Raw genomic sequence first — 25,849 nt, 5'->3', positions numbered from 1 at the left:
GTACTCCAACTGCGGCCTGACCAATGTCATGTAGAGGGGGAGGATCACCTCCTTGGAACTGCTCGTGATGTATGTATGGATGCATGACAAGGTGTGGTTAACCTTCCTAACCATATCCCCACATTGGCGTCCATGTTCATCTTGGAATCAATAGTGATTCCAAGATCCTTCTCTGCCTCTGTGCTGATGAAAAGGGAGTTCCCAGCCTGTAGGTATGCTGCTGGTTCTTCCTGCCCAGGTCTAACACCTTGCACTTGTCCATATTGAAACCTGTCCTATTTTCATCTGCCCACCTCTGTAACCTGTCGAGATCTCTACATGAACCAGTCATCTCATGTATATTAAAATTAAGTTGGTACCTTTAATTTTACACCTCTAAACAAGATTCTTCAGTCTATCTTTGGCTACAACCATCTATAATTCCTAGGTTAGGACCAGCTGTTGCATTTGTCCCTGGATAAATTGTGTTTTGCCTGTTTTCTGTCCTGAAATAAAATACCCTGGGATTAGTGTGTATCCCTGGGATACACATTACCATTATAATCAGGGTTTAGTGAGTGGCTGAATGCACTGTCACTGTTCTGCCATTGATTCAATGATGCCATCTCAGGATAACATTACAGGTTTGCTTTATAATATCCTGTGAAAAAATGTTACTACCTCTTATCTGGGAAACTGTTTTAGCATTTATCCTGGGACAATGGACATGTATATCTATACTCTTGCACTTTGTCCTGGGATAAAATGGTTTATCCTAGGATAAACATGTCATCTGTTTTTAGCCTTAGGTGTATTGCCATCACTGGGCACATCTATACGTGCTATTAAGTCAAAGTATGCACTCCAGCATGATAGGCCAAGCCCTACGAGGAGAGACTAGGGCACCTGGACCTCTTCAGCATCTGCAAGAGAAGGTTGAGAGGTGACCTTGTGGCTGCCTATAAATTCATCATGGGGGTGCAGAAGGGAATTGGTGAGGCTCTACTCACCAAGGCGCACCTGGGGTCACAAGAAATAATGGCCATAAGCTAGCAGAGAGCATTTAGACTGGACATTAGGAGGAACTTCTTTACGGTTAGAGTGGCCAAAATCTGGAATGGGCTCCCAAGGGAGGTGGTGCGCTCCCCTACTCTGGGAGTCTTCAAGAGGAGGTTGGATGGGTATCTGGCTGGGGTCATCTGAACCCAGCATTCTTTCCTGCCTATGCAGGGAGTCAGACTCGATGATCTATTGAGGTCCCTTCTGACCCTAACATCTATTCATCTATGAATCTATGAGTTTATTGCTTCCCAGGGGGCTGCTTCTACATGTGTGCCTTGGAGTACAGCATGTTGAGCCAGGTCAGAACAGCCCCAGTTGGTGGGTAGCCTGGGGGGTCAGCCTGCCAGCCTCGGGCTGCTCTGACCCAAGTCAACGTGCTATAGAGGAGCTGGCTGGGGCTTGAGGGTGTTCCAGTGTGGGTCTAGCCAGCAGGCAGCCCTCATGCCCCAGCCAACCCCTCCAGCATCTACACTAGTGTTGCTGCAGAGTAAGTTTAGTATTTACAATTTCTATCCTGTTATAGAGTTAATTAGTTTACACCTGCCTAATAGTGCATGTGGAGACAAGAAAAGTTTAATGCAGAGCTAATTAGTCAACTCCTCAGTAAATGTCTTCTGTAGACATGCCCACTGTGGAGCTTTTAAAGGAAATAATTGCTGAATGTACTAAGAGACTAACTAATGCTATTAAGTTATGCTAATATACTAATAGGGCTCCGATACACGTGTACAGAGCCTGACCTGATGTGCTGAAAATTCAGCATGTCAGAGCAGACTCAATTAATCGAGTCTGGTGGAGCATGGAAGTTGACACGCTCCAGCAGCCATCCACGCACATCTCCATCCTGAAGAAAAGGTGGTGGGGTGTAATGGCCAGAACCAAAGAAATTAATAAGCAATAAATATGTGCTTCTTACAAGCATTTGGAACTTTTGTCTAATATAAAGCTTGTATTTTTGTAACCCGCAAATGTAACTTGTAACTGTTCGTGAAACTGACTAGGCCTCAAAGACAAAGCTATAGCTGTGAAATTAGCTGACCTAATAGTTCTTTCTTGCTCAGAATTTAGTGTTGATGATGATAAAAACTGGATTCAACTGCCTAGCTTATCCAGTACATTTCAAGAAAGGACATCTCAAAAAAGCATAGTCAGAGAGTTCTGAAGGGGCTGGATTTAGGCAGGGTAATGTTAATTTCAAACCTGAAGATGCTGTGTGCCTCGGATAATATTTTATTATCTGCTTATTGCATTTATCTTTCTGTTAACAGTTGTCTGTGTGTAAGCTATAATAAATTTGCCATTGTTTACTCCCAACTCTGCCTCCTCGATCCTGAACCAAACAGCCGAGTGGCTAAATTGATATACTCACAGTGCCCAGCTGGCCTGTGACAGTGGGGTGTTTGAAATACAACAAGTTCAATGAACTTTAATTCAGTGCACCCCATTGCCATTTTTCAGTGTGGGGACACTGATACACGTGACGCAAGGGCACTTTTAATTAGGGCAGCTCACTAATTGAAGTGCCTGGCACTGCATCCCACAACACATGTAAAAATGTCCAGTGACCAACTAATGACACTGAGGAGTATTCAGGATCCCCCCCCCTCAATATTGTTGTTTATACATTATCATCATTAGGAACATACATCATTTTGGGAGAAAATTTGTGGTGCCCATGTCTGGGATAACCTAGGGCAGGACAATTTCTTTTTAAATGAAAAGGAAAGGATATTACTTACAGACAACTAACTTGGAAAAGAAATCAAATTGGCTGTTGCCCTTACCTGACTTAATATTCAGCGTATTTGACTATCATTAGCAGCATTTCATTTGCGTTGGAGTATTATGATAAAGGCCCACTGAAGTTAATGGGATACTAAGCAAATAGTTGTGCTTTAAACTGTCAGAAAATGTTTCAGTTATCTGTTTTCAGGAATATCTGCTACTGCTACAAGAGCCACCTGAAGATAAATGTTAAGCATCTGGATTACAATCAGGGTCTTATGCAGGCAAGCAGTGAAAGTAAACTCAGCTGGACACACTTAGGACCCAGCTGGTGAATAGCATATTGCCTCTTCTATCTCCACCTTTAAATCAGAAAAATGATGCAAACTGGTCCTAATATCTTTCTTTACACTGATACTTCATGCCTGGTCTAAAGGACAAGGACATAATAGCTTTTTCAGAATAGGACTTTCCTTAGCACACTGACAAGGAATTTGTAATGTTCCTGTACAAATTACTTGTTATCTTAGATAATGGCCGTAATTTTAAAATGCCAGCTATGGCTATACACTAAAATAGGATCTAGTAATGTATTATTGTACATACCATATGTAATATGACTGAGCAGCCTAATGAGAACCTGAAACATGATTTCAAGAAATGGATCGTGAGTCAGTGACACTACAGTAGTTATGGTGTATTTGTATTAATGAGAGAGAGGCCTTGGAAGTTATAATTAGCTTCCTAGGTAGGAGGCTTATATCTTAAACATCTGCAATAGCCTCTTCTGTGTTTTCAGTTCTTTAGAACAAGCCACATTAGGCAGAGGGGACTTCAGCATCTCATTAGATAAAACTGTCAAAAGTAGCTAGGAGACCATTATCAGAGTTCAGGAAGGTAAAAGACTAATAGCAGGGTGCTTTGAGTTTCCCAGTTCCTGGCTGATGTAATCAGGGACAAACCCTGGGGGGCTGCAGTAGTGTAGTCACAACCCCTCTTTGATTCCTGCTCCACCCAAACTTTGAAACCTATGGGAGAAGCAGTGGAATTTCTAATGAGGCAGCACCAAGAGAGTTGATTGACTTCATGGCTCATTATCATCACCCTAATTCCTGCTACTCTCTCTCCACTCTACAGGTGTTAAAGACCCTCTCTTCTTTGTTATGGTCTTGTTGTTCCATTTATCAAACTATCCTTTCTTCTACAATTTGCTGTCTGTTAGCCATCCTGGTAATGTCTCTCTCTTATTTCACAGCCCCTAAAGACTTTTTCACTCTGGTTTATATATTTATTATAATGATTATGAAACTAATGACACAGTATCTTTTGACTATTTTGACTCTTTTTTGCCTAGTTTGTTGTTTTTTTAAAATTTATATATAAGCTAGCAAATTAGTGCATGTTCCAATAGTTGTATTTGTTTTTGCTTTGATCTTAAACTGAATAATATAATACTAGCCCTGTAGTAATAAAGCTTCTACATCTGCCTATTGTGTAGTATCTATTAATGACCTGGAAATGTGGGGGAGGGGGGAGTTGTTAGGCAGGAAACCTTACAGGTCAAGAAATAGATCTAGTAAAGACTTTAGATGCCCAGTCCCTTGACTGGCATACAGAACTTGATTTAGGTGTCTAGGCTCCCTAGCCTGTGAGTGGGTATGGACAAACAGACTTAACAGCAGCTTCAAAATGTGCAGAACTGTGCAGCAGCTGTTCAACCCAGCTTTATCCTGGGCCAAAGATTTAGCTAGTGTACATGTAACAGTTACAGTGTGCCAGTTCCTGTGCCCTCCTGAGCAACAGCTCCCCATCCCCTTCTGAAGTAAATGTATGTTTCTCCAAATCCTCCCAACAGGATCCAAAACAGTCAGCAGGTTGAGGAGTTGCTGATCGAGCCAGTAGGATAGATTGAGCATTGTAGCACATGTCTGACATCATGCTCTTCTCTGGGCCATGCTTGCCTCACTCAGGGCTGGTGAGTCCATGAGCTTGGGATCCTTAGCCTGGAATCTTCTCCTGAGGGCGGCTGCCTTCAACTGTTCTTTCAAGGAACAAGTAGGACTCTCTTTTCCTTGAAAATACTGGTGGTACCTCCTTTCTGTATGTGAGTCTGGCCCTATGCATGGCCTATAATTCTGTATCTACTATCCTTGGATTTTCAATCCATATTTATAATTAACAGTTGTAAACATTTCTAATCAAATCCACCTGGCTATTTATGCACGCATGTACTAGTTTCGGCACAGAGTGCTTTAGTTTTGCAAATCCTAAACAGAAGCATCTTGAAGAAAGAAGGAAGTTAAGAGGCCTCTGCGAGTTGGCAGCGATCCGATCCGGCTTTGGATCTGGCCTCTTTGGATGGCCACGATCCGATCTGGAGCTCCAGACTGGGTTTCCACCTCAATCTGGCCAAAGCGGCTCTGCAGCTTTGGAGCCGCCTCAGAGATCCGGCCATAGGGTATAATGGGAAATCAATGAAATAGCTATAACTTTGTTGGGTTTTTTTCTGATTTGGATGAAACATGCAGGGAAACATGTAGCCTCTGCTGAGAGCATGAAACCTGCCAAGTTTCAAAAATATCGGTGCAGAGGTTTGGGGGGAACTGTACCCCAAATTCTTGAAAGCAAAACTCATGTCCCATGTATGTGTTACAACACGGGGGGTCAAAACTGCAGGGGTGGTAGCTCTTACTGATGCCACAAAGCCTGCCAAGTTTCAAGGAGATAGGTGCAGGGGTTTGGGGGGAACTGCACCTCAAGCTACAGACAAGCAAAACTCATGCCATGTGTGCTTGTGGGACTGACTGTCTCTGTTTTCGGGCTATGAGACACTACTGCAGGCCTGGCTGCTGAGCTACTCTGTTACCAATCAATCATTATTCACTCAGGGACCAGGTCAAAAAGGTGTACTAAACAATGCATTGATTGTTGAAATGATTATGAACAGTAGGCCATGGGTGTGTGGTGGTTTTTTACATGGCAAGCTGGTCATACCAGAAACTTATTTTTTCTCCTTGCAGTTAAGCATTCTTGAACAGCCAGGAGATTGGGGTTTCTTAAGAAGAGTGTAGTAATGATAGTTCAGTTGCGATTTGTTTTGTCATTATTATATTAAATCCCAAATTAAATGTGAGCTCAGGATTAATTTTTGTAGGAAGCATTGCAGGGAGGTATTTGGACAATACAATTTATTTTATTTGAGAAAGAAATCTTTTTGATGGTGGGGTTATCTGCAAGATTATTTCAATACAAAGGGCTCAGACAGACAAGTGGAGAGATTTTTCTAGTAGTTGACAAACATTTTCTTTGAGGTAGCATAAGTGTATTGAGAAGCCCTGATTCTGAAAACATACATGTGCTTCACTTTCATCTCTGAAATCACTTAAATAATTAGTGTAAAGCAACTGTGGGCAAAAATGTTTCCAGGATAGGTGTCATATTAAGTGTGTCAATAAGATTTATTAATTTTTTGGAAAGCCTTTTAGTAGACATCTCCTTGAACTGCACAGGATTCCTTTATTTTGTCATTTTATTATTTTTTTAACTAGTATAAAAATGTCCGTCTTTTAAATGACCTCCAAACTCCTCAGTTGAAGAGAAAAATACTCTTAGCAGTCATAGTGTAAGCTGTCAAAGACATTTTAGTATAGAAAGCCTCAATTCTAATTTTAAAAGTTGACAAATCCAGCTGACACTGTTATGAAGGCACTATTGTGTTTTGCATACATGGACCATGACATTATCCTACACTACAGAAAAGCATAGGAGACATTGCAGTTTTAATAATAGATACTCTGCAATTTAAAAATAATGACTGAAGTAATGGGTCCATATTTTATTAACAGCAACAAAGCAGAACACATGTTAGTCTGTTCATACATTTTTGTTGCCTGTTCTGCTGTATGTCACATCCTTCGGGCACTGAAACCCCCACAGAGGAGAACTCAGATTTTCTTAGTGTGCTGACAGTTGGTCAGTGTGGTAAAAGCAACTGCTCAAGAAGTTGATGTACAGATGCAAAAATTACAAGATAGAAATGATACAGAAGTACAAGAAGTTCAAGATACAAATGATACAGAAGTTGCTGTACAGATGCAAGCTGCATTACTTTAGGCCAATTAAGGTGACTATCCTAACTCTTTACAAAGAGTGGTGAAAGGTGTAGCGCTCAGTGACTGGGGACATAGAATCTAGGAGACATTTAAAACTGTAGATGCCTTGTAGTCAACAGCTGGGAGCCTGGGAAGACTGTTGGCCTCTTCTGCCCCTGCACATGCCACAGGCTATCTGTGCCAGCCTGCCTGCACTCCAGTGTGACTACCTGGCACCACAGTACCACATGGCTGCCAGGCCTGCACAATACAGCCCTGCAGGGTGCTCCAGGCTCCTGCCAGGCCTGCTAGAACCCAGGTCCCGCTGTAGCTAGCTCCTGGCCACTGGGGCCAGCACCAGCTGCCCGCAGCCAGCCCCCAACAGTCTGCCTGGACCCTGCAGGTGCTGCGGGACACCTACCTACCTGCGGGACACCTGCACCCACTGTGCAGCTCCTAGTCCCATGCAGCGCCTCTATGTTGGTGCTGCAGGTACCTACCTAGAATTGGCAGCACAGGGACAGCTGAACAGAGGCCCAGAGAGATGGTGTGAGAGCCCCAGTGGCCTTATTGCCAATACCACGTGCCACCATCCAGGGCCCCTACTGGTCCACAGAGCAGACTGGTGACCTTTTGGTACTGTAGGGATAAGTGGAGGTGCAGCAGCAGTATAAGTGGGGCAAGTGCTGCAACACCCCTCTATAAGGGGCTGTAAGCCTGGATGTGGGAGTGTGGGCATGACTGGCCAGTGTGACAGTGCTCCATAAAAGTCAAGGCCTTATGGGCATAGTGGATCAACATCATCGACCACAGTCATCCGCCGGAGAGTTGCCCGTAAGTCCATGACCTTTATGTGGGAACTAGATACCATCCTTGTGCCCTGGAACCCAGACCACAGCCATGCTGTGTACAGCAGCACGGGTGGGCTGCTCAAGCCCCCACTCCAGCCTAGCACCCACAGTGATGTGCCACTGGGGGAAGGCCCCTTGGGGTGGCATCAGCATGTCCCACCAAGCTCCCAGCCCCTAGCCCCCACCAGCAATTCAGGGAGCTCAGGCCAGTGCTTGCCCTGACAGCTCCACAGAGCCATGAGGCACAGCCAGTCATGTCACCGCAAGCTGCCAACAGTGCCAGCTCCTCTCGGGGGTGGGGCCTGGCCAGGCACTCAGACTCCATGCCCCACCACCCAATAAACTCACCAGGAGCTGCATGCCATTGCCACCAGCTGGGACTGACTGGAGCTGCCGTGCACACCAGCCACATGTGTGCTGGTGGGGGGGCCCTCCCTGGGCCCTGTGGGGAGGACCCAAACCCCCACAGCACACAGGGAGGCAGAAAACAGTGAAAAACTTTGAGCAGCCTGTTCCTCCACAGCTAGATAGGCATGGGTCTCACATGCCAAAGAATGCATTGATATCAGCAGTGATCGCCTCCTCAGCTGCGGGGGCAGGGACATGTAGTGCAGCCACAGGTAGCCCTCCAGGCAGTGGCAGAGGTTGTGGGACAGCCAGGACTTGTCCCCTCCACCATTGAAGCTTAGGGTCCCATGCCAGGTGTGCACTTTCACTCAGGACACCATGGCAATCATCATCAGCAGGGTGTAGTGGGTCAGGCACCCCTCAGTTTGTATAAACAGCTCCTTGTGCAGTGCCCAGGACACATGCAGCAGAGACGTGCTCAGAGTGCAGCGCCAGCATGAGAAGGAGTTGGCTCTGGGTTGCCTCCCTGGAGAAGCCCCCTGTGGGGAGGGCAAGGGCACAGGCAGCTTCTTGTCCCAGGCATCCAGGAGCCCCATGCCCCCTGAGCCCAGGCACTGTGGGCTTGGTCGCAGTACAGGAGACTGCCTGGCCTCCAGGAGGAGAAGGGGGGCAGCAGGGCCTGGAGCTGTGGTAGGCCTGCTCTGGGAATGGGGTGGGGGATGCAGGCTGCCCTTGGCCATGCAGTAAACTTCACTACCTCCCCTGGGGACTGAGCAGGGATGGGGGTAACTTGACCAGTTACCATGGTCCCTGGGCACCCGTGCATGTCTGACCCCCAATCTGAGGCCAGTCTTAGCTAGTCCTCAGACAGCTAGTCCTGGATGTGGAACAATTACTCATTACCTTTTATAGGACAAATTATTTAAATGACAACTGTGTGGCTTCAATGAACTCACTGAAATGAAAACAAATTTGTTGATATCCATGTTTGACCCAAAGTAAATTTCCTAGAAGCAGACACCAAACAGCAGATACTTGACACATATTTATTAACATCTACTAATGGAACAAAACTGTTTCTAAAATAACATGACTCTTTTGAAAACAATGCAGTCTAAAACAGCAATATCATTTGTCAATTGGACTGTTCCACTCCCATTTTATTCAAAAGATTCATTTAGAAAAAATACCATATTGTCTGATTCTTGTGACATGACTAATTTGTGTAGAGTAGAAAAAGCCAATTTAAAAATCATCATCTGCTTTCCATGACTTGTCTAAGAGAAGTTCTGTTTTTCATACTTTTGTCAGCTGTAGTGACACTAATGAAGGTGTACATTTGCAATATCAATGGGTGGCCTTTGTGTAATGCTTTTAAGGTTTTTATCTTGTAAGCTGATTCTTTTTTTTAAACAAGAATGGCAGCATAATGGAAAGTGCTTTTTCTCTGAAATGACACCTCTATGGACTCAGTCAAAAAGTTAGATATTTGAGAAGACTGAGATGGGTCAGGATTGTAATACCAGACAGCATAAATCTTGAGTGGAAGATTATGAAGGCAGGCAAAGAATTTCCGTTAAAGGTGAGTGAGGGTATAGGGACATTTCCTTTCCTTGGACACACAATCCTCTCTAGTAACTAAGTCTTGTTGTCATTTATAGTGTACGCAATGTATTCTGTATGAAGGGGATGCCCCCATTCAGCTGTAGTTAAAGCTATACGAATAATTTATTTTTTGATTTAGTTCTGACCCAAAAATTGTTTTTTGCTTATCCCCTGATTATTTTATGTTTGATTTTCATTTTATACATTTTTAATAAAAGCAAAGCAAAGGTTTAGATTTGACTGGGGGAGCAAAGGACTACTCGCAAACCTAGTAGGGAGACTCTGTCTCCCCTGTTGAAGCTTTCCCACTTTGTATTAAAATAACTTAATATTCATTGAAACAGAGAATGGAAGTCAGGGTGTCCTGTCTTCCAGCTACTCAGAGCCCAATATTTATGATGCCTGGGATGTGGGAGCCCTTAGTACAAATACATACTTTGATTTGAAATTTCCAAAGTTTTTTCTTTCCTTTTCTCTTTTAGCCATGTCTTTATGAGGCCCTAGATATAGTCCCATAGGAAAAAACTAAGAGTTAATGTAGCTAGTCTGTATACGTCTTCCAACTGGCCAGATAACTTAACTCCAATTTCTGCTAACCTGGAATTCTAATAGAGAGTATAATAGATAGAGTGGGCATGAGAGACCATAGATAAACTCCTGTTTCCCTGCTTTACCACTTCATACCTATCCCTGGCCTTCATAGTTACTTCCTCCACAGTTGCCAACTGGGTAGGAAAGCTATGAGGAAGATGATCTTTAAGTGTGATAGGGTGCACTGAGACTTCTCTGTCCCTTCAGAGGGCAGACTTGACACACTTAAAAAATCAGTAACTGTCATTATAAATAAATTACATTTCTCCAGTTTTGTATATGTTTTTGTTTATGCATTGGCATTGCACAAACATATGTTTTAGCTCAATACAGAATTACACCCATATTTTCTTCCCATAAATTCAAAATGAGTGCAGGATATTTCATATATATTGGGGCTCTGTGTCCACCATTTTTTGGCAACCCCAAATGCTTATGCATTTTAGCTTCAATGGGTGCATCTACATGTGTGATTAATATGCACAAATAAACTCCGGAACTTATTGCTGTGGAGTTTTTCGCTCCTGGATGTGCCATTTGAACACATGCCCAGGAGCAAAATACTTCAGAGTATATTGCTCCAGAGTTTATTCATGAAGCAGCATGTGGAGCCCAGTTGGAGCAGACCCAGGCTGTTGCTCTGAGGGTGATAGATTCATAGTTTGTTAGGGCTGGAAGGGACCTCACAAGATCATCAGGTCCCTGTCCCCCTGCACAAGGTAGGAAAGAAACTGGGGTCAGGTGACCCCAGCAAGGTGACCATTCAGTCTCCTCTTGAAGATTTCCAAGGTAGGTGATTGAACTACCTGTGGAGGGAGCTTATTCCACAGTCTGGACACCCTGATTGTAAAGTTTTTCCTACAGTTCAGCCTGAAGTGGTCTTTCAGGAGTTTGTGGCAATTACTCCTGGTTTTCCTCAAGGATGCCCTGGTGAACAGTTGTTCAATGAGTTCTTGATGTATTCCCCTAATGTAGCAGTAAGCTGCTACCAAGTCCCCTCCTGGTCTTCTCTTTTTTAGGCTGAAGAAGCCCAAGTCCTTCAGCTTCTCCTTGTAAGGTTTGCCATGCAAGTCTCTGATCATATGGGTAGCTCTTCTTTGGACTCTCAAGTTTTTCCATGTCCTTGTTGAAGTGAGGTGTCCAGAACTGGACACAGTCCTCCAGCTGTGGTTTCACCAGTTCTGAGTACAATGGAAGAATCATTTCCTTGGTTTTACATAAGATGCATCAGTTGATGCATGCCAGAGTACTGTTTGCCCTGCAACAGCATCTCACTGATGGCTCATGTTCATGCAATGGTCGATTATTACCCCTAGGTCCCTATCGGTTGTGGTGCTAGTCAACGTGGCACCACCTAGCCTGTAGGTATGTTATGGATTGTTTGCCCCCTGATGAACCACTTTACGTTTCTCAGTGTTGGACTTCATCTGGTTCGATTGGCCCAACTCTTCAGCCTGTCCTGGTCTTTCTGAATCTGCAGCCTATCTTCAGGCTTGATTACGTTCCCCTATAACTTGGTATTGTCTTCAAACTTGGCCAGTGAGCTCTTCATCCTCACATCTAAATCATTGATAACGATGTTGAAAAGCACTGGTCCAAGCACAGACCCCTGAGGGACATCACTGGCCATTTCTTGCCAGGACAACACAGATCTATTCATAAGAACTCTAGGGTCCTACCTCACAGCCAGTTTCCTACTCACTTAACCATGAAGCAGTTAAGCCCACAATCTTCCAATTTTTCCAAGAGAATAACATGGGATACTAGATCAAAGATGGAAGTTCTAAGTTGTTTAATTCTGAGTACTTGGTACATGGCTTTCATTACCCCCGACATGGAATCACCAACACACAGGCTATCACCAACACACTTACAGGCTGGGGGATGACCCTGTCACCAGCACTGTAGCAGAAAGGGATCATGGAGTCATAGTTGGCTGAGAGATGAACATGAGTTGTCAATGTGATGAAGTTATCAGTAAAGCCAACCGCACTTTATCATGCATTACCAGGTGCCTCACAAACAGGTCCAGGGAGGTGATACATCCCCTCTATGTGGCACTGGTGAGGCCGCAGCTGGAACACTGTGTGCAGTTTTGGGTGCCGTACTTCAAGAGAGATGTGGATAACCCTGAGAAGGTCCAGGGGAGAGCACTCATATGGTTAGGGGCCTGCAGGTAAGGCCCTACAAGGAGAGATTGTGAGACATAAATCTCTTTAGCCTCCGCAAGAGAAGGCTGAGAGGTGATCTTGTGGCCATCTACAAATTCATCGGGGGGGAGAGGAAGGATGGGACAGCAAGGGATAAGAGATGCTGTGTTTACCAGGGCACCCCTTGGAGTAACTAGAAATAATGGCCACAAACTGACAGAAAGCAGATTCAGATTAGACATCAGGAAGAACTTTACAGTAAGGGTTGCCAGAATCTGGAGCGGGCTTCCAAGGGAGACGGTGCTCTCACCTACCTTGGGGGCCTTTAAGAGGAGACTGGACAGACACCTAGCTGCTCATCTGACCCCAGTGCTCTTTCCTGCCCAGGGTAGGTGGTCAGACTCGATCTGCTGAGGTCCCTTCTGACCCTAATATCTGTGAATCAATGAAATTGGTACCTTGATCTGTGAGGATCTCCCAGGGGATCCCTACTGAAGATACCCACTTGACCAACTCCTCAGCAGTACATGTCACTGTGGCTGATCTCAAGGGAATGGCTTTAGAATATCTAGTGGCATAATCCACCATCACTAATATAAACTGATAGCCAGCAATGCTCTTTGGTAGAGGATCCGCTATATCTAAGGCTACCCAATCAAAAGGGATATCTATAATTGGCATAACTTGTAGGGGAACCCAAGGTGGGTGTTTCTCATTAATCCACTGACACTCTCCTCAGGTTGAACAACAGGGTGCTACTTCTTCCTTCAAGCCAGGCCAGAAGAACCACCTACTTATTTTGACTGTAGTCTTGCCTCAACCTAAGTGTCCTCTGGTAGGTGTAGCATGGGCTAATTCCCACACTGCTTGTCTAAAAGGCCTGGTTACTAACAGTTGCTCTATTACTACCCCTTCTTAATTGTATACCGTAAACCCCAATTTATCTCATAACAAGATTCACTTGTGCTTAACTCAGGATGTACTTCATGCCCTTCTATTCATGATGCCTCCTGGTCCCATATCTGTGCAAATTCATCCCCCTCCTCCTGTGTCATCTTAAACTGGGGCCCACTGGTAATACCTTCTAGGTTTACAGGCTCTTCTTTATCCAAGGAGGAGACAATATCTTCCTCACCTATCCAGCCCTCCATGCTAGGCCACCGTTTCCATTCCATTACAGCCCTACGTACTTCCTCCAACATGTCATATAAAGGAGGCCAATCTATAACAATTATCATCTTGTAATTGAGGTCAGGAGCTATTCGTGCCCACATACGCCCCTGTTGATTCTCTACTTTCAACTGGAGGAACCCTGACTTATATTTGTCTACTCCCCCAAGGATAAACCTCTTCTGTACAAGCTTGCTCCACTGTATCTTTTCTTGGAGCACTGGGTCAGCCCTGATGAGGGTCTGAGCACAACCTGTGTCAAGTGTGTCCTGTATTGCATGTCACAGGCTGGCTAGGCTCTGTGAGCTTATCAGGTGTGAGGCTGCTGGGTTCAGGATCGAGGAGGGGAGTCAAGAGTGAAGTAAAGGCAAATTTACTTATAGCTTAGTCCCTCTATGCCAGGTGTATGCCAAGTTGCTGCAGCAAAGTCAGGCATCCTGGTCAACACTGTTCGAGAGGTCACTGGGAAGGTCCCTTGATCAGAATCCAGACCTCACTCACACTGGGAGTCCGGGGTCCAGGCTTGGTACAGCGATGGTCCTTCTGTCCCATCCTTCATGCTGGTCACCTGACATACATGATTCTTTATACCTTATCTTATGCTAATCTGTTGGCTTTAGAGCCACTCACAATCTCGCCCTATAGTTGTTACCCTATGGGATCAAAAGGTGTTAGAAATTATCATGAAAGATTACTGCCTGAACTCGGGTTCACCCAATAAGCAAATTACACCACATTACTTTGAGGTTTGAAATTAGCATTACCTGCCTAAGCTCAGCTCCTTAGTTTTTTATTCCTGGATTCCTTGGAATGTGCTGATTATATCAGGTGGTCAGATCTGGTTATGTCTTGACCTTTAAAAAACCTGTTAGATCAGCTAATCTTGTAACTCTGCTTATTTTTGGGGCTCAGGGGTCCCATGATCAGTGCAAACAGTTAGATTCAACACTTGAGTTAAATTGTGACAGACAAATTCCACTTGCAGGTTGCAAACTTACAAGCTTTGCATTAGCTAATCTTAACGGCTTAAGACAATTACCAGATGCTTCCAAGAGCATATATTTTTTGATTTAACCCCTCTGGTTCTGGCTACCACAATGGCATAACTTCCAGGGAAGCCCGAGGTGGGTGTTTCTTATTAACCTGCTGGCACTCTCTGCAGGTTGAACAGCAGTGCGCTACCTCTTTCTTCAGGCCAGGCCAGAAGAACCACCTACTTATTTGGCCATAGTCTTGTCTTGACTTAAGTGTCCTCTGGTAGGTGTAGCATGGGCTTTCCAGCAACCCGTGCAGTTACTACCAGTCAATCCCACACTGTAACCTCATCTCTGCAGCCAAAGTTGCAAGCCATAGCTTCAGCTGCCTCCGTCTCAGGCAGTCTCTCCCTAAGGACATGCTGACCACCCTCATGCTTCCAATGCTCATGTGCATTTTGGGGGCATTCCTGAGACAGGAATCTATTACACCTATCACAGAGGCACCCCTCCCCCCAGATTTATTAACTTCCCTTGATTGATCCTCATCTCAAGGCACATTAATTGTGGTGCTCCTATAATCCTTTTCCCCACTATAATCTGCTTCTGAAGCTGCAAATGTTTCTGCTTACCTCAGAGCCTCCTCTGGCTCCAATATCTTGGTTACCGCCTGTAGGGTCTGAACCAATATATCTACCTGGGACATTATATTTACAACTACATCTGATTCTTCCTCCATGGCTGGGTCTGTAATTTCATTCCTAGCCAGTGCACCAACCTATAAATATCCATGAATTGTTCTAGCCAGATGTTGACATCTAGAGGTGGAGTCTTCTGTACGCATGCCCTTGGGACTGGACAGTTTGACACGAGTGGAAAATGTACTACAGTGCAAATACTCTTTTTGACCCACCACACTTGATATTGAAGAGGAGGAGAGCTCTTAATTCCCGTGCACCAGGATTTTGCTCAGTTGCATGATGTACCATGGGGCTCCGCCTCCCCTACACCCTGTCCTAGTGCCAACCCGATATCATCAGTCACCATCAGATAAGTAGAGCCACATGTGTGTCCACACAATCCTTCGATACTTGGTGCAAGATGCATCTAAGCTAGTAGCCTCAATTCATCAAAGTCAATAGGCTATATGACTGCAAAGTCTCTAGTTCCTCTGATAGGGCTTTCCCCATGGACCCTTAAATACTTTGAATTGCTTAATTTCCTACACTCTCTAAAGATGCAGGTGGTGGGGGAGGGGGGAGGAGAGATCTTTCTCTACTTCCCTGTCTCCACTCACAGTTAGATATCTTCTTTGTTCCTTTTTCAGGACAACAAAAGACTCTCTAGCAGCTCTTTGGGTCCATCCACTGCCCCAGTCCTTCTGATAACCGCTTTACAGGTGAGTTTGAAAGCTCCTCTGAGCCTTCCTACAAAACCTCCACAGATTTCCACTGCTTGCCCCCTGCCCCTCTGGAAGCCATATCTCTCCCCTGAGCTTCCGCTTCCCTCTGGCACTTCCAGGGTCAGGCACATCTTTATGATGGAAGCTGGTCCTTGCCCAGCCAGCCAAAGCCAGCACGCACCAATAAAAGCATGCCGGGACTGGAGCCGGGGTTTTTCCCAGCTGTCTGGATGCTGCACGAGTCACTAAGCTGCCGGGCTGGGGTTCTCTCAGCACTTCTGGCTTAGGTTGGGGCAGCTCCCATCTGGCTGCCACAAACTGGTTTCATGTTTTTTGTTTTCCTTTTTTTGCAGAAAACATTGCCATTTTGTAAAATGAAGACAGCCATACTTGGCCTAAAATGGATTAATTTCAAGATGGCATGATGCCGTACCTCACTGGCAGACTATGCACCCTTTGTTCATAATGCACTTTACTTTCAATAGCCCTGATTTGAATCATGGTGGTAATAACTGATATTAAACAATGAGTTTCTTGATGATTATGATGCTACAAGAGAACATCTCCTGGTAACAGGGAACAAAGTTATATTCAGATTGTTTTCTCTTACTTCTCTTACCATTAGTCTTCCATTGTAAAACCAGTACCAGGTATGCACAGTACATTTTAGATTTTATTGGATATATAGTTGTTAAATTAATCAAGTTTGTCCTCTGGCTCCAAACATACTATACCTATGTTATACATTCTTCCATATTAGCTGACTTGGGACAAAATATTCAGTCAAATTAAAATATATTTGCTAAATTGTGGGTATTGTGTCCATTCTAATTCCTTGTTATCATTATTTTTTTTCTGTAAGGGGCTGATTTTTAAAGCATGTAGGAAAAATTGTAATTTATCTTATGTATAAGGGCATTATCCTAAGTGGAGAAGTTTTATAATGCCAAAATATTAGAGACCTAGTTTAAATAAATAAAAGTAATTGGAAGGCTCTAATGTAGGTCAAGGTTTTGGCAGTGAGTGGAATTTGAAGTTGATTTCCCAGAAGTATCTAGCTCATCAAGATTCATATGTGTGAAAAATGTATTGTACAGGACAGGTTTCTTAAATAACATATATCTGAGAAAATTCTGGGATATCTCTAAAACTGTTCAGTTCTCTTTATGGAGGCAGGTTTTCCATTAATTTTAATGGAAGGTATTCCTGGGTCAGAAACAGAGTGCTAATAAAACATACTTGCAAGAGAAATGCTGTGATTGCAGGACAGGATGTAAGCATAGAGTGCCCAGTAGGATGAGAGGTAACTGAGGAACAGAGGGCCCCAGTACAGAAGAAAATATTGTTCATTCATCTTTAATTTGTAGGAACAGTACATGGGTGCAATCCCCTCACTGAGCTAAATTTTGCAACCCTCACTTGGATACAATTCTCCATTGGATTCAATGAGATTTCTTTCTGAATAGAAACTGTAAAAATTAAGTGCGAGCTCTAGGATTCGATTAATTGTTGTCACTCTGACAGCAATCTCGACTGATTTTTCAATTATTATGTGACGATAAAAAACAGAAGTGAAAATGATAAGGAATATGACATGTGTTGTTCTTCCGTGAAAAAGGAGGAAAGAGATAATTAAAGGAAATTTTCAATCAAAAACATTAATTAGTCATATAGTTAGGTATTGATTAGTACTTAAATAAATGCTTAAGTACTTTGGTGACTGGGAGCCAGAGGACTGTGCTTTTTATTGCTAAAACATTAATCATCAAGAGGTGTAGTAAGCCTTCAGCACACTAAAACTATCTTTTTCCCCTATCCAATGACTGTTTAGTCATTTATGAATGTATGGGATGAGCTTTTGCTAACCTGTAAGTTATCTCCTACTCCAGGGGCAGGTTGTTTTGCTCGTGTAGATGTTATTTTATAAATGTAATTTTGAATACTGTGCATACACATAGTCAGCATTAATATAGTCTCTATGGTCTTATTATTTAACAACTAATAAATAGTAATTTACATTCTACTCAGATATTGATTTTAAATTCAGGGGTAGTGTTTGTTATTTCATAATTCTTGGAGGGGCCATCAAAAACTGTTAATTTGGAAAAGCCGTGTTTGTTAAAAAGACAAGGACATAAAGTTTATACTATTTGGGCATTTTAACATGGAGATTGGAACATTGAAACATGTAACATATTTTTCTGAAAAATATGTAGAATATGAGTGAATGCCCAGTTCCAAATTACAATATTGTGAGAAATAACCAGCTGTTCTTTGCAGCTTTGACAGAAGTGGCTTTAACATACAGCTATAAACAAGAAATTACAGTTAGTAAAGGAAAAGCAGTAGACAGCAATCAAAAGGAGTGTACTGTCCTTTCTCACATAACTAAAAATGTTACTTACTGTTCTCTAGAACATAGAGCAAAGGGCAATGAAATACCTTAAGACTCCAGCTAAACAAAGTACTTGAGCATATGCATAACTTTAACCATATGAATAGACTCTGAATTTAACAGGACTATTCAAATATTTAATTAATCACGTTCTTATGTACTTTACTGAATCCAGGTGTAAAGTTTTGTGCAGTGGTGCTTCATTTCAATGCTTTCCACATATCCACAACTTCATGGAGATTTTGTACCCAGATGAAGGTCTATATAGCTCTAGGAATTGCAGCCCGAGAAGAGAAGCAGCATAGGGATAGTTTTAGTGTAATTCATATTTTTATCATGATTGGACAAAATAAAATTTTCTTCCTCATCTCTTCCGGAAAAATATGGAATGATATGATAATATTAGTAGACAAAAATATTCTTCAGAGTAGACTGTGATAATAAAAATATAGCAGACTTGTGCTAGAGGAGACATGACAAATAGTTCATTAAATGTTAATGTCCCAAATGAGAAACTATAAAGCTGTTGTTTGAGAATTTTAAAAAAAATCTTCATAGAAAAGGCATCTCTTATTTTTTCTGTGTAATGATGATTTTAATTAAATCCAGAAATTTGAAGTAGGAAACAAATGTTGATTAATAGGGTATTGTTAACATAAAACGGACCTACGTTCAGTTAGTATACAGACACCCAGAAATATCGAATTTTTCAAGAGATGACAACAGACATAGAAGAGAATTTCTTAATTCCTCAAATTTGAAAGGTAGAAGAGAGACTAATGCAAAAATTATGATCTGAGTTAGCTCATCATAATTTTGTAGTACTCCATCTGACCACCTGACTAAGAAACAATTAGGATGAGACAGCCTACAAGCCTAACCTGTTGTTTGAAAAGTCGTGTGAATAAATACACTGATGTTAGAAAGCCAGTGGAAAGAATTTTAGTGCAATGTAAACATACACTGTATAACACACAGTCAGTGTGTGAAGAATTGAACAGACAGATTAATGAGAAAGTTAGAATAGGAATGGCGTTAAAAAGAAAAGAGGAAATGCTTCTTACAGATGTATTAACACACAGCATTTGCCCATATTTCCTAGGAATATTTCTGGGCAGAGATCATCTCATCCTTAGTTTATGAAAATAGCATCCACATCGCTTTTGATAAAAAGCAGTGAGAGACTTGAATGAAGCTCACAAGTCTACACTGCAGCAGCATCATGTCTTGGCATTGATACCCCTTTGCCCTCATTGTGCTTGAGAACAGTATTGCCCTCAAAATGTAGTACTATGGTTTTAAAATACAAAAAGATCCACAAGAGTATCACTTGACTAAAAATTAAGTTGCTTTGCAAACTGGTGAGGAAAGGAATTGGGAATATAGAAATGCATATTTGGGGCTAACCAGAAAGTATTTTTTATAGCCCTACTTGAACAAATCACGTAGTGGTACTTTTGGTATTATGTGAGACAAATGAAACAGGAGAGAAACAGGGGACTGAAATCAATGTGAGAATATTATGCAAGCGTAGAGAAAAAAGTTGATCCTATGGATAAAAAAGCTATTATTGAAGTACTTAGCAACAGGTTTTCAAAGGTCATTGCATTCCTTCCGATACAGACATCTAGTAGGATTTTCCAGAACCCATGTCTATACCGTCAGAAGGTGACTCTAGAAAGCATCACAATGAGGCAAGGTGTGCCCATGTACAATTTATCCTAACACAGATGTAGTGCAACTGCCTTTAGAGAAGAACTGGATACTTACTGGTAGCACACCCAAGCAGATATAACTGAGAGTGCATTGGCATGTGTGGAGTGTGCTCAAGGGCAATTATGCTGCACACACTTTGCAAAGTGTGCAAGCACAGGGCAGACATGGTACACTTTACTGTGATACTCTTTAGCACATTATCTCGATAATGTAGACAAGCCCCTGTGGCAGTAATTCTCAAAGGATGTGCCACAGCAGATTAGTGTGCCACAAGAGTGACAGAAGTGTGCCATGAGATCCCACGTGTGAGGAGGTAAATGCGCTCCTCTCCCATCTGGCACCTGGAGCCTGCCCCAGCTATTCCAGCAGCACCTGGGGCTGCTTCTCTGGGGACTGCCACCATTGCTGCTGCCTTCCCCTGCCCTTCTTCACCCCCAGACAGCCCCTTTTCTGTCTTCCCCTTCCCCCACTTCTCCCCAGTACTCCCAGAAGCGTGCTTTGTTGCAAGTGGGCAGGCAGGCGGATGCACAGACAGAGCCATGCTTTGCAGCCTGGCTCATGCCTCTACTCCTCCCATGCTCCAGGGGTTGACAGGAGGGGCCGTGGAGGTGGTTGCCATGTGTAAGATCCTGCAGGAACAACCTCAGCAGTGGAGGCTACCCTTGCCCCCTGAGGTAAAGACCAGAGCTCAAGAGGAGGAAAACACTGAAAAGAGCATGGCACAGCAGGGTGAAGTCCTGCCCCCACTGGCCTTGAGTGGCACCAGTTACATTAGTGATTCTCAGCTTTGGTGAGAAGCACATATTTTCTTATTTTAGATCTGTCTCAGTGATTTTCAATGGGGGTGCTACAAAATTTAAAGAAACTATGGAATAATTTTTTTAACAGTACATCTCAGCACTGCTATGATTTTCTTTGACAGAGGGATGGAATATGCTACATATTTTGGGAAAACGCACATACGTATACACATACACATATACTATACATACACATATATGTGTGTGTCACATACACACACCTTTTTGGGTGTAAGAGTGAGGTGTATCAGCAAATTTAATCCAGAAAAAGTGTTCACCAGTTATCCAATTTGGGTAAATACTGTCCTAAGTGCTATGGAAAATATGGGCAGTAGAAGTCCACTGTGATGTAGTGACAGTCAGCCTGTGCAAAATGACTGGGCACGGCCCTATCACAAATAATGCGGGTGCACGGTGGCTCACACATGCCCCTGATGAAGGTCATGCTTTACAGACAGGGTGTTTTCATAAAATAGAAAATAAGGAACATTGTACTTTGTTTTGGTAATAAATAGGATTTATGTCATGAACAGTCTGATCATATTATCTGCCTTGTATATGATTCTTCAAAAATGTGGAAGCAGAAGAAAACAAACTGAATCGTACATCTATAAATCATGCTATCACAGAAACTTGAGGCAGCTGCTTTTGTAGGGCTCTTTACATCAATCTTACACTTCAATCTCCATAACAGTTTTCAAATTTTTCTCGGATGAGGTAATTTCTTTTGCATCCAGTTTGCTCTCTACTCCGAGAGATTAACTTAATGCTTTTAGAGTACTTCTTGTCTATGCACTTGAATGGATTACCTGCTTTTGATTCATCCTTCTCATGCTTCCACTATTATAATTAGTATTTTCAAAACCTATGTAAGTCTTGTGTACATCCTAGAATAGCAAAAAAAATATTTTCCTCCGAATAATAGCTTCTCAGAATCCACATGGAAAAAGTTTGTTTCTAGAGGAACAGGCATTTTCAAATGTAGTGCCCCTACAACTTAAATCAGGAGATGTTCCACTAGTTGTCAATAGCTATGGCCCCTAATATGTATATTTATCTGGCCTCTGACCAATCAAGGCCATGATAACTTTTGACCTTCAGCACAATGTTCTGGTGCTATGGAGATTTTTGCCAGCAGGTACATACTAGCCTGAATCAGATGCATCAATAAAGTGTTTGAAGAGAAAGGAAAAATGATTGTGCTCTGAAATGAATGACAGCAAAATGACTGTATACCAGAGGGCGGGCACTTTCAGAGAGAGGGCTGCTTAATGAGTTTGGCTGAGATTTTCAGGGCTGCAAGTGTCTTGCCCCCTGCTCGCCATGTTGGGACCAGAAGTCCTGCCTCCTAACCCCTGAACTTTGCCACCAGAAGTCCCTCCCTTTGCTCCTAGAAATACTCCTTTGTTGGGGGGGAAGGAGTTGCCATCTTGGAACTAGAAAAAACCCCCAAATTATATACTAAAAATCAAACATTCATAGTAACATATTTTAATTTTATTTTAAGAAAATATTTTGTCCTGAATTGTGTTTGCACTGTGTTTATAGAGGTGATTGCATAATAGCTCAAAGTGAAGTGGTGGAGGGTGTGGCTGTGGGGTTTGCAAGGGAGGGTTTACGGGTATGGTAGGACCTCCCCATGTATGCCCCCGTGAGCCAGTCAGCACCTGCCCCTGCCCTGCAACAGCCTGGAGCCCAAGCTCCACACAGTACCTCCCTGTCGCTGCCAGCAGCAGCCAGTCCCAGTGTGCCCCGCACTGCCTGGCTGTGACACGTCCTACTGCTCCTGGGCACACAGCGGGGCTGGGGCAGCTCTGCAGCTGGATAGCCTTTCTAGGCAGCCCAGGTGGGGGTGGCTCCTGGCTGCTACCACCTCTGCCCTCAGCCCCGCAGTACTGGCAGGCACCTACACCACATAGCCCTGACCTGGTGTGCCCCTCACCTGCTCCAGGCTCACCCATCAGGGCTTAGCAGCAGCAGCAGCAATGGCGCCAGACAGAAACTGTTGCTCGGTATGGGGGGGAAAGTGGCCCCTCCTCTTTGCTGCTTATGGGCAGTACTTGCTGGAGCCACCTAGAGCCCACACCATGCTGGGCTGCCTTGCATCTCTGTTGCCACTGATGCAGCACCACCTCTGGGCTTCCCAGCGTGGCAGCAGTGAGAGCACAGAGCAGCTGCAGGGAAGCCCAACACTAAACAACAGTTTCTGCCCAATGCCGTCACTGCTGCTGCTGCTACTCAGCCCCCATGGGTGAGCCTGGAGCAGGTGTGGGGTGCATCAGGTCTGTCCACTGGTACTGTGGGGCTGGGGGCAGTGGCAACAGCAGCTGGAAGGAGACATCTGTGGATGCCTAAAAGGCAGTCCAGCTGTAGAGCTCCTTCAGCCCCACTGCTTGCCCAGGGGGAGACAAGACACACCATGGCCAGGCAGGACCAAGGGACCTGGTGCGAGTTGGACAAAGCCCCTCCACAGGCTGGATGTGGCCTGTGGGCTGTATTTTGCCCACCCCTGCTATATACTGTTTATCTGGGGTTTTGATTGGAGTCCAAGGGAGTGAGACACCATCTCCCATTAACTACCATGGACTCTTTTGAAAATACCGCCCTTTTATCCATGTCTTTGACCCCGCAAGATTAGGGAAAGCTTATGCTAATACAAAATGTTGGCACCCACTTCTTGAGAGGAGCAAGTATGTAACATCAACCATTCAGCCACTGTACTTGTGTCCAAGTTGTTGGTGATATCCAACCTGGTTTGGGACACAGTTACCTAAGGGCCTAAATCTCTTCCTGGGCCATGCAGTCACACTTGTAGTCAGTGGATGTTCACAGGCTGATTATAAACCAAAGTATGCAGGTGGCACAAGTTTTTGCTGTGAGAGCTGGCCAATATACCTTGGTGTTTTGTTCACTAGATCTGGATTTATTAACCTGTAGGAAATCTGAAGGTCCAAACTTTATCTCCAGCATTTGGAGATGTTTAGTGTTTATGTAGAAGTAAAAGTGTAGAAATTAATGGAGGTGAGACCTGGTCGTGTTTGGTATTCACTGTTATAGTTCATGATGTGGTAGATGGAGCACTTAGGCTTTTCTCGAATTGGGGGTGGGTGAGGTTTTGTATTTTTACCAGATTGTGTGTTAAGTAGAGACTTTTAAAATGGAAATAAGTAAACAAAATGTTATGATCAAAATATTATACCAGTAAGTCTTACATTTTCCTTTTTTTTTTAACTTTTAGGAAGTGCCTTAATTCATAGGAGAGCACTAAGAAAATAAAATGTGGTAGTAGCCAATAAATATTAATTCTACCAGCATTCTTCCAAACATCTATGGTAATACTTAGTCTTGTACTCATATTTGTTTTTTCAGTCTAGTTTTCAAAATACTGTACCCATTCTTAGATTATTTAGCTACCCTAAACGTTCCACAAACACTGTCAATAGCATCAGATATATAGCTTATACATTTGTATGCTGTCCATATGCTCCCTCCTTCTCAATAGGTGCTATCCACAGCTACCTGAGTATTCTTGCTTAATTTTCAGTGTTAAGATTTCTTAAATGGTAATATTCACTCTAGTGAGAACCATGCTTCTAGATGAACAGTGTCCAACATTTAATTCTTTACATCTTGTAATAATTCTATTATTCAATTCAATGGAAGTTTTAGATTGGCATTAGGCCAACAAAATATCTAAAGACCAAGTATGTTAAAAACAAAAGAAACTACATTAAAGCTAATTGACTGAAAATGAACAAAAAATAAAAGTTATGAGACAAATGTAGTATGAAATGGTGCAGGGACTAGATAAATTGTTAGAGTACTGGAGTGGGTCATGTTAAATGTCACCATTGATATGTCTAGGAAACTGACTCTTATTTAGAGCTCCATACTTCTCTGTTACTTTAAGATGAGGACATCAGATCATGTTTCCCAAATACTTTGTTTCCAAAGTTGGATTTATACATGCAGATCCTCTTAGAGGAAGTTATTGCTGTTGATTAAATTGAAATGTTAAATAAAGCTCCCAAGTAGATGTCTTCACCTTTGAATTCATAACCCTGTAAAGGACTGAGCATGCCATGTGTTGGGGTAATCATGGAACAAGTTTTAGAACTAAGCACAAGAGATGGAAAAGGAGCTATGTGATGAAGAGGCTCCTTAGCCAAGTATGTGAAAACTTTTAGATGGGCTTGGGGTTTAACGCCTGAACTGAAAGCAGTTCAAATACATAGCATAGCTGGTGGGGCAGTCAAAAAGGTTATTTTTTTAGGAAGCACCTCACTCACTCCCCTTTTTACTCTTCATAAACGTATTAGCCATTTTTTTTAACCCCCTGCACTAATACCTCCCTCCATCTCCTTTCTATTGCTTCCTCACTCTTTCCCATAAAACACTTGGAAGAACAGGATTATTCCAGCTCAGGCACCCTCCTTACCCATTGTTCTAATGAAGCAGAGTCAGGACAGTGTTAATGCTACATATGCATGATTTATATAGCTGCTTCTCCTTGTGTAATATAAGACAGGCGCTTTGCCAGCCCATGGTTGATTTGCTGCATGTCGAAAGCTTGAATTATATATAAAGTACAATATATCAAACAGAAGTCATACTTTGTACTTTGATAGGTCCCCCAAAACCATTGAATCCAGTTCTAATTAGTAACAGGTATACGTAGAAGCAGCATGAAAGGTAGTTCCAAAAAAACCCCAAAACAAAACACCTGGATATTGTGTCCTGTGGTGTGAACAGCAATTACAGTAGAAGCAGGAAGCAGAATTGCCCCCAAGTCAACAAAGTTAAATAAAGTGAAGTGCTTTAAAAATATGTATAGCCATTACAGATAGCAGGAGTTCTCTGTGGCTATGCTCTCATTCTTCATAGTTTCATAGTTTCTAGGGTCGGAAGGGACCTGAGTAGATCATCTAGTCCCCTCTTAAACAGCCCCAGGGTAGGAGCCTGCACCACTTCTCTTGGAAGCTGGTTCCAG

The sequence above is a fragment of the Crocodylus porosus genome, unplaced genomic scaffold (assembly GCF_001723895.1).
Source record: "Crocodylus porosus isolate Cpor-Errol unplaced genomic scaffold, CroPor_comp1, whole genome shotgun sequence".
In the NCBI taxonomy this organism is placed as follows: Eukaryota; Metazoa; Chordata; order Crocodylia; family Crocodylidae; genus Crocodylus; species Crocodylus porosus.
The sequence above is the reverse complement of the archived record's forward strand: the minus strand, read 5'-3'. Positions refer to the sequence as shown.